The following is a 10,328-nucleotide window of genomic DNA, read 5'->3' as shown; positions in this document are numbered from 1 at the left end:
AATTAATAACATGCCAGAACAAGTATATATATATATATATATATAACTCAGTAAGTCAGTATTTCATAAACTAAGATGTTTTTATATATAGTATATTGGTATAACTTGGAGTTTTGTTAATAAATGTTTCAGTATATGTGATACTTTTTAAGTCTACGATTTTAGTTATCTGTATTAATGATGGCATATCGGGCTATGATGAAACACGAGTTTCATATATGAAATATAAATGGAGTCTTGTATTACATGTTCAAATATACTTGTTACAAACCGATATTCATTGTAAAAGTATGTAAAATAAATTATTGGCTATACAATAAAATTTGCCTCATTGAAATAATGGATAAATTAAGATAATACGTGCAATAAAACCGACGTTAGTAAAACACTATGCTAAAATAATTGTCTTGTTAAAATAACGGTTTCACTTATAACTTTTTAGGACATATAATTACATCTAGACTACAATGTTGATGACGCAATAACATGTTGAGACATCCTACGATGAGCCAATCATCCTTTTGAACTATCCATTTATAGAAACACCATTCGTACTAGCAGCACTAACCTTAGTAACACAATTTGCCAATTAATACCATCAGCGTATAGAATCTTAGTAATGAAATCCGCCTAGTAACACAAACCACCTTTGTAAAAGACTTGTAATAGTTAAATATATAAATTAGAATTATAAACATAAGTTGAGAGAAGTTGAAATCTTTATGCAGTCCTATGGAAGTATAGTAACACCAGCTGCCTATAGAACCTTGGTAACACCATCCGCCCATTCAAACATTACCCTTAGTAAAACCGGCCGCCTATAGTAACACACCCTCTGGTATCGAATAATGATTTCATCCCTCCCTAAGACAATATGGAACTATGATGTCATTGCTTCCTTAAGACAGTTGCACCCTCTGGTGCCTATTATGTAACAGTTATGCAACCCTCAGATATCAGAATCCTTTGTATATTACATAACAATTACGTAATCCTTAGATATTGGACTAATGTGCATATTATGTAATAGTTATGTAACCCCCCAGGCAAAATCATTTGGTATCCTTTGGACGCTATGATCTCAAGACTGTCGTTGTATTAGGGTAGAAACAGACTTTCCAAACTGATCTGTATACCAGATATACAATTAGGTGCGTTTCTTTCAAATTGAGGCACAAAATAGTTTGCCTGCAATGGTACAAAAACGCATTCAGTGCATCAAAAATAAGGCGAAAAATAACAGTTTTATAGATCCCACTTCACCCTTTAGCCAGAGAAGAGGAGTATAAACATTTGGAGGGAATTCAGGAACAAGGTACAATCCCATTTCCATAGATAACTGTGATGTATATGACAGTTGTGGAAAAATGGTGTGGGCAGAATAAACATTGCTGGACGTATCGAACTCTACATCCTGTGGAATGGTAACATTATTGCCACACTATAGGAATTATATAGTAGGACACTTTGTGCTGCCGTATACTGTTAGGATTGGCTCTGAACTCAGACTAATAAATGATAACGCCCCTCCCAGCTGTGCTACAAAATTTGACACTTTCCTCGAGAAAGAGGGAATTCAACGAATACAGTGACTTGCACACTCTCTGAAATTCAGTTTGATCAAATCTTTACAGGATCCTGTCAAGTAACTCCAAAAACTCAAGACGCCTTAGAAGAAAAACGTGGTTGATTATACCTAACGACTCTGTCCGTTCTTTAATGTTAAGCATGCAGTATTAGTGTTAGTATTTTTTTCTGTTTATGGTGACCATACTCTATAACGAAGTTGAAAATGACGAACAGTTAAGATATGAAGCCACTTCTACTAAATGATCATTTACGAGTGAACACTTAATTGCTAGTTATTTGCACTTCAAATCAAATGACTGTTTATCAAACATCATAAAAATGAACTTAGACGGAGATGATTGACGTTATTTTACTACAGTGGTATTGCCTTGTCATAGTTAAAATATTGTAAATTTTAATTATACCTTAGTGTTTTGTTCACTTAGTTGTAAGATAATTGGAATAAACATGCATGGTAGAAACCTGATAATGAAGAGTTGTTTCCTTCATTTATTTATCGTCAACTTCCTATAGATCATAGTTTGAGTTTCAAACTTATGTACGGCAAGCATAGAACTCTTAACGACCAAGAATTGAATTAGTAGAGAGTATCCTCCTAACAACACAAGTAAAGTTAATGGGTTTGCTTAGATACCAAAGTCATTTATTGTATCTCAAATATAACAGGAAATAGACAAGTTATAAACAAACGCTTGAAGTTTAAAGTGGCGTGTCTAGCTTGAAGAGACCAGAAGGCCCTTTAGTGAGACGAAGCATTTACAAATACAAGTTAAAGTTTCGTCACATATCAAAAGCCTGAAAACATGCTTGTTTGATTTACATCAAAAGTAGAATATCAGCGGAATAAATTATATGTAAGATGTTGCTTTCATTTGTAACGACTTAGGCCAATAAAAATATTTAGTCAAAAGGTTTTTTTATTTACTACAACTTAGGCTAGTAAACAGATTCGAGTCTGAAGTTGTTGTTATTTGCGCCAACGTAAACCAGAAATAAGTTCTGGTCTCAAATTTATACCATTTGCACCAACACAGAGGAATAAAAGCACATCAGTCTAAAATTTCTATCATATAAACCAGCCTAAGCAATTAAACGTATCACAGCTTGTTGTACTAACCCATTCATGTAGATGGATCATAGTCTAAAGTTTTGTCATTTGTACCAATCCAGGCTAGTGGACAGTTCGTCTGTATCAACCCAAGACAGTAGGCAAGTCGTAGTCTGAATCTTTTGTCATTTATACCAACCCAAGCTAGTAGGCAAGTCGTAGTCTGAATCTTTTGTCATTTGTATCAACCTAGGCCAGTAAGCAGATCACGTTCTGAAGCTTCTGTCATTTACCCCAGCCTAGGAATATAGGTAGATTATGGTTTGACGCTTTTGTTATGTGTATCAACCTATGCTGTTAGACAAATCGTGATCTGAAGCTTCCTTCATTTGCATTAACATAGGTAAGTAAATAAACATTTATACCATTTTTGGTCGGCAAAACATATAAAAGTTTGAAGGTGTTATTGGCCCTAACACTAACGGATAAAAAATCTCTATCTGAAGTTACTATACATCAACTTAAGTTTGGAAACACACCTTATTCTAATTGCATATGTCATCTGAACTATTCTAATCCAATAAATAGATGAGTCTGAAAATAATGTCGTCTGACGCTTCTACAAACACAGATATTATTTCCCTCTTGTCTGTTTTGTATGCTGTTTGTATATATTAAGGCACTTCTTGAATAATTAAAATCTTAATCCATTTCTTCTCTATTTCTATAAATACAAACGCAGTACTAATACCCATATATACACATACATACATTGATATATATATATATATATATACCAAGTATACTTCCGCAGGGTCCACGAAAGTGTTCTGTTTCAAGAGTAAATAAAACAAAGTTTGAAGTTCATATATCATGCTGCGTTGTAGCCTACAGAATGCATAATCCCTCTCGTGATTTATGACATACGCATGTTTTACTAACGTCACTACAGTACAAATTGCAACGTTAAGCGTCCTTTATGTGACGTCATTTTAGTGTCTACTGACTGACTAACAGACAACCCACCACTGTATGGTGGTGCGAGTGGTTAAAACATGTGACTCCTCCAGGCGGCCTTTGGCCACATTTCGGGGAAATAATATAAATATTTTGTCCATTAAAATAAAAGAAATAAGTTTGAGCAGCTTCGGATAGTCTATTTTGCACTTGATGAGAAAGAGACTACTTTGTACAAGTTATTGAACATTCAAATACACATTTTCTAACTTGTATTATCTTTGTAGTGATCTATGATGTGTCTTTTAAGGCAACTTCATTGGTTGGCAGATTGTTAGGCCGTTTTGTAAAATTCTTGTTCATCGCAGTACAGTGTTCTATTTTTGAAGTCTTAAGCCTGATGTGTGAGTTTTTCGTTATACCACTTTAAACAATTCCATATTCCTCTGTGCTAGATAAGCTGTTAATCTGTATTGTGAAATAAAGTGTTGGTATTTAATGCGTAACAGGCTACGCTAGTTTTTTTTTCCATATAATCGTCTGCTCTACGTATAGATATGTGCTCCACGGCCACTTAACTCTTCTCACGCGACCTGTCCTGAAACGTAGCATTCTTTAGTATAATGAGAACACCCGTCGAGGTATTGATCGTAATTGCTGTTTCTTGTCAAATTTTCTGAGAGGGAGCATCTGTAGCGCCGCCCTTTAAGTATAGGAAATGAAATTTGAATTGGAAAATAGGCTTACTGGACTATATCTTTTTCATTAAGGCAACGTACTTCATATGTCACTGTCATCAACAGTATGTAAGATTGTATCCTAAATATACACTCAAGAAGTTTTCCTGAAGTGCAGATCAGCATCCTCCAACAGGATTTTCATTGTTGATTTCAGTCTAATACTTATCAAATGTCAGGTCAACAAAATAGGTTTTTCAAGTACAACCTACTATTCTAATTCATTTATTTAAAAAAACTTAATTTCACACAACTCTCTAGTTTAGTGTAATTATCGGTTCTTAAACTATTAAAATTTACAGAGTATACATTTTGCAGAAAGACAAAAACGTGCAAATTGAAACATTTTATAGATAAATCTTGGCTGGATTTTATAACCGCGAAAACGTTTATTCTGAAAAGAAATGCGCAGTTTTTTTAATATTCGGCTGATGGTTAGTGTACTCCAACTATGAATTCCAGGGTTCATTGTTTGTGGCCCGTTGACACAATCACGCTCCACACATTGGTGCCGTGGATGCGTTATAAGAATGCTAGTCAGATGCCAATATTCGTCAAACAAGAGTACTTCGAAATTTGACAGTGGATACTATTGACTGACTAGCTTAGTCTATCAGTTCAAATTTGAGGCGGCTATACGTAGAAAACCTTTGTTTAGCTTTGCGCGAAAATTCTAAAACAAAAACATTAAAGTTTCCTTATGAAAAACTTAACGAAAAAAGAAACTATGATGTACTTAAAGCACAGCCCGATCGGCTGGTCTAGTCTTTTCACTTGCCTTATGTAAAATACCCCTTTTGTGACCAAATCATGGTCCATATAGGTCTAATACTCATTAAAGACATACAGTCGGGTGTGAAATGCTCACCAGATCTTCTGCGATAATTTAGCGTTTTAATATTCTTTGTTATTTCAACAATGTCGGGTGTGAAATGCTCACCAGATCTTCTGCGATAATTTAGCGTTTTAATATTCTTTGTTATTTCAACAATGTCGTGTTTGACAGTGTTTTAATATTTTAATAAATTTCATAAGGCAGTTGTCTTATTTTAAATGTTATTAATAATTTACTACACTTTGTAAGACGACACCTAGGTACATATTATTATTATTATTGTTCTTTTAGGTTACTAATTACATTCAATTTTGTTTTACTTTTACAATATATTATAACATTTATATGACTGAAGGTACTCTTTTTACTTGTTATTAAATTTCTTGAGCCAGTATTAATTAATGACTGACTGACAGACAACACAAAACTGTATAGTGGTGCGAGTGGTTAAAACAGGTGACTTAATATTAATTTGCACTTATGATTTCATCACTAAAAGCATTATCGCCGTGTGTATCGAATCCAAATTTTTAAGATTATAAGCCCTCAAATTTACCATTGAACACATGGAGGCACTCAGTAGGAATACATGTATAACAATCACATTAAGTCAGTCTAGACGACAAAGCTTACGCCCTGAAAACTTGCTATGTTGATTGTAAACTTTAGGTGTTGTAGGTCATGTAATTCTGCTGTAGTTAGTTTGTTACAAACATACCCAGGTGTTCTTTAACTGAGGATTTTTTTCAAAAATATTAGCTCATATGTGATTAGAACTCCCACACCAAGAGTAACTGCTAAAAAGTAGTATTATTTTCCATTAAACAACGAGGTACAATTGGCATTTTATGTCATAGCAGTCTTGTTCTTTACTCTATCCCAGTAGAATGTTTATTAAATGTGGTGATCCTCCTAGTAGAATGAACATCGTATCTGATGAGCTGGTGGTCTTGTTCTCTAACCTATCCAATAGAACAAACATTCTATCTAATGAGGTGGAGGTCCTGTTCTCCAATCTATTCCAGTAAAGAATGAATATTCTATCTGATGAACTGGTAGTCTAGTTCTCTAACCTATTCTAGTATAGAATAGATATTGTATATGATGAGTAGGTAGCCTTGCTATATTGTATCTCGTGAGCTGGTGGTTTTGTTCTCTAACCTATCCAATAGAACAAACATTCTATCTGACGAGCTGGTGGTCTAGTTTTCTAACCTATTCTAGTATAGAATAGATATTGTATATGATGAGTAGGTAGTCTTGCTATATTGTATCTCGCGAGCTGGTGGCTTTGTTATCTAGCCTATTCCAGTAAAATGAACATTCTATCTGATGTACTGGTGGTCTTATTCTCTAGCCTATCCTAGTAGAGTATGAAATGAGCTGGTGGTCTTGTTCTCTAAACTGCCCTAGTATAGAATGATTATTTTATTGGATGGCCTAGGTGGTCTTGTTTTCTACGTTGTTTTAGTAAAATGAATATTGTAGCTTATGAATTGGTGGTTTTCTTTTATAACCTATCTCAGTATAGGTTGAACATTCTATCTGATGAATTGGTGGTCTTGTTCTTTAAACTACCCAAGTACAATGAATAGTGACCTCTCCTAGATGAATGAATATTGTATCTGATGTGTTGGTGGTCTTCTTCTTCTTTAACCTCTCCCAGTATAGAACGAATATCATATTTGAAGAACTGGTGGTCTTATTCTCTAACCTCTCCCAATATAGAATGGATATCATGTTTGATGAACTGGTAGTCTTATTCTCTAACCTATCCTAGATGAATGAATATTGTATATGATGAACTGTTAGTCTGGGTTACTAACCTATTCTAGTAGAATCAACACTGATTTGATGAAAGAGTAGTTTTTCTATCCCACTATAATGACTATTGCATTTGATGAGCCAGTAATCTTGCTCTCTAATTCTATCCTGCTAGAATCCATGTTCATTTGATGAGTTACTTGTCTTGTTCTCCAGCCTATCCTAGTAGAATTGATTCTAAGAGCTAGTAATTTTGTTCTTTAACATATTCTTTAACGAGTATTATATCCTAAATACAGTTGAGGTCCTGTGTGGAATTTAGTCTGAGTTGTTATGTTTTATAGCTTGACTGATCAAGGAACTTATTTACTGTTTCATGGGATAATTGCATTATGACCTACCTGATATTGTGTAGGAAGGACAGCTTGCGACTGTCACATGGAGTAGAGATATTCCAGGATTTCACTGCCAGTTCTCGCATCTGTCAGCTATAGAGAAAATGTATATTGCGAATGCAGTTTTGACGTTTTCACACCAGTTTAGTTACAACTTTTGAGGAACTCGCTCATGTAGTCAGTTCTGTTGCTGTGTATTCTTTTAAATATTTAAATACAGTTCTATCTTACTCATTTTTTCAGTTAAATACAATTATGCTTTACTCATTCTCTTCATTTAAATATATGTTGTTGTATTTAAAACCTTACTAATTTTATCTAATTAAATACAGCTATACCGTACTCGTGTTTGTTTAATTAAATACATTGATAACGTCCAATTATCTTTAGACTGAACAGTTTAACTATTTTGAATAGTTTTACTTGCAATAAAAACTTCATGATCAGTCGCCATATACTTTGCTACAATAAAATGTTTTATTTTCGTTTAGATTTCAGAACCGTGTCTTGTTTTTTTCATTTCACTTGTAACAATTTACTGTACCTACCTTCTCACGTACTAGGCCCACGAAGCTCTAGTTTTTGCGAAGATCGGGTGCCTCTATGTGAGATTTAATGCTGAGAGTATTACACTAGTACAACGACTATTATATTTACTGAACTTGTATTCTTGTTTTCTAATCTATTTTATATACAATGAGTATTATATTTGATAAGCTAATAGTCATATTTTCTAAATAATCTCAATTAAATGAATATCGTATTTGGTGAACTTGTAGTATTAGTCTCTTGCATATCATAGTAGAATGAATAATATATTTGAAGAATTAGTAGTCTTTTTCTCGAATATAATCTAGTAAAAATTATTATTGTAAATGAGGTATTAGTACTGTTTCTCTATACCACATTCCAGTATAATGATTTTGTATTTGATGAAGTGTGGTATTCAGATACATTGATCTCCGGCTCTAAGTTATTAGTATCTGCAAAACGCAGGTTCAAGAAATATTATGCAGAATATTAATATAAATATTTACAAGAAGGTTTGTTTGCTTGTAATTAAGCACAAAGTTACATAATGGACTATCTGTGCTTTGCCCACCACGGGTATTGAAATCCGGTTTCAAGCGTTGTAAGTCCGAAGACATACCGATGTGCCACTAGGGGGCGTGCAAGAAGGAAAGAAAAATGACACAAGTGAACAAAGTATCTTTATTCACAAATGAAAGTTGGAACATAACTATCATTGATTTATATATTAGTTATATGACTGCAAACGGCTGTTGGAGTAAAGAGAGAGTGCTTCAAATGTTTACTCGAGATGAAGATAAGATTAACCTATAAACTCACAAGGGTAGGAGAGAGCTTATTATGTGGATGCCACTTTTATGCCAGGCCGAGGTACCAGATGCAGTATCCTACAATCCTCGGACTACTTACGTTAACATTCATTCCGAATAAACATTTTTAAGGATGACAAACCCCAAATTCCTACTAATGTGTGGAAAACACTATGCAATCTCTTTAAACAAGCTCACTCTAGGGGGTTGACACAGGAAAAGGTCAAGTGATATAATATGTAATAATTATTTAAGCTAAAGGGTTAGACTAAGCCTATCACCTACCTACATCCTCTTTACAGAGATAACGCTAACTATATGTGAAACAACTGCATAAAAATTTAGTATCTGAATAAAGATAAATTCGATAATAGTTATGGAAGGACGAAAGTAAAATATCTTTAAACTGCAACAACGCCCCTTCCTTGTCCCAATATCTTCCAAGACCAGAATTTAATTAAAATTAAATGTTAAGAGGGCAAATCAGAAAATAGTTATAAGGATGTAATGATCTCTCTGAGATCACACACACACGTGGCGCCTGCATGAAGACAGCAAAAGGGTTCGTACAAATCTTCTAAAACCCAGTTACATAAGCTAAATAAATGAAACCCAAGACCATTTAAAATTAAAACTAAAAACAATTATGGACGTATAGATTACATATAAAATAAAATGACTCAAAATAAGTTGAAATTACGATAAAGGAAAACTACAAATTCGAGACTCAAAATATGAGATAAACAAATTTAATATAAATCATAATGAACTAAAAATCACTATGTCAGGCAGTTACTCTCTTAGCTTTAAGAAAAATTAGAACCAAAATATGAAATTATTACACATTTAAATTGAGAACAGAAAATTATTTATCAGTGAAAAAATAAATCAAAGAAAACACAAAGCGAAGCAAATATAATACAAAATGACATACGTGTACATTTCCGAGACTGTTTAAGTGTCTTTTCTAGATGTTGTGATCATTTTGTAGGATCCATCCTCGAAGTGAACTTCTATACATGTGTTGACCATGGTAGGTGTTTGATGTACAATAATCAGTTGAGAAGGCAGACACTTGAATTGTGTATCGCTGACTACTTTAACTTTCAATGATTTTTTGGGATGGTCTTTATATTGAGTAAAATGTATATGTCAAGCAGTTCACAAAAATTATAGTCCCTGATAAAAACAGATTGAAGGTGGTTGGCTACATGAAGATTATAAGTTTATACAGCACTATAGAGTTGAAGGCATAGCTAGGTGGTTGCAGCAGGAAACAAGTTAAGTACAGGCTCAAGCATGCATCATACTTAATGAATATTGACCCACTGCCTCTGAACATACAATACAACAGGCCTTGCAGTATCAGTAACTGAGACCATTGTGCTCCAGGCTGGTCATATGTTGGTGTTGAAATACTTTCTTTCTAGCATTGACCAACTGCCAACTCTCTGAATAACTAAGTTAAATCGTGGCTGATTTGGCAAATTAATCTGAAGCTATGTTCATGTAGTCAACACATAAATCGTGTCATAACAATACAAATAATATGTAAATAACATAAAAAACATATTTTCAAAACGAGACCCAAAACTCGAGGGCTTTTGAATAGTTGACTATTCTTCTTCAGGAGGATAAAGGGTTATATATAGGCTCGGATTC

Source organism: Limulus polyphemus, unplaced genomic scaffold (assembly GCF_000517525.1).
Source record: "Limulus polyphemus unplaced genomic scaffold, Limulus_polyphemus-2.1.2 Scaffold262, whole genome shotgun sequence".
Taxonomy (NCBI): Eukaryota; Metazoa; Arthropoda; class Merostomata; order Xiphosura; family Limulidae; genus Limulus; species Limulus polyphemus.
This window is presented reverse-complemented; position numbering follows the sequence as displayed.